Source organism: Neopelma chrysocephalum, unplaced genomic scaffold (genome assembly GCF_003984885.1).
Source record: "Neopelma chrysocephalum unplaced genomic scaffold, ASM398488v2 Primary Assembly neopelma1_83458, whole genome shotgun sequence".
Lineage (NCBI taxonomy): Eukaryota > Metazoa > Chordata > Aves > Passeriformes > Pipridae > Neopelma > Neopelma chrysocephalum.
Window position 1 is genome coordinate 1 of NW_020913923.1, and position 464 is coordinate 464.

The 464-nt window shown below is 59.5% G+C and overlaps 1 long non-coding RNA gene across 1 annotated transcript; it reads left to right on the top strand.

Annotated features, from left to right (window-relative positions):
- On the top strand, positions 1 to 390 carry LOC113979564. Its single transcript, XR_003537907.1, has 3 exons — positions 1 to 60; positions 150 to 275; positions 310 to 390. It is a non-coding gene; the product is annotated as an uncharacterized LOC113979564 (long non-coding RNA).
- Positions 391 to 464: the final 74 nt, after the last annotated feature.

Sequence of the window (464 nt, forward strand, 5' to 3'; positions counted from 1 at the left end):
GCCCCCGACTACGAGGGGGACGAGGAGTTCCTGCGCCGGGTTCACCACGTGCTGCTGGAGGTGAGGGGGGTCCCCAAACCCCGGGGGGGGGTCCCCAGAGCTGGGGGGGCCCCCCTTGACCCCCTTTTCCCCTCTCCATGTCCCCCCAGGTGGAGGTGCTGGAGGGGGCCCTGCAGTGCCCGGACTCGGGGCGGCGCTTCCCCATCTCCAAAGGGATCCCCAACATGCTGCTGAGCGACGACGAGGCCTGAGGGGGGTCCCCAATTTATGGGGGGGTCCCCAATTTATGGGGGGGTCCCTAATTTATAGGGGGGGTCCCCCAGAGTGGGATTGAGGCGTTGGAACCCCCCCCCAAATAAAAGAGTTATTTTATTCGTGTGGAAGAATCTCGAATTTTATTTGTGTGGAAAAATCCCGAATTTTATTTGTGTGGGAGAATCCCAAATTTTATTTGTGTGGGAGAA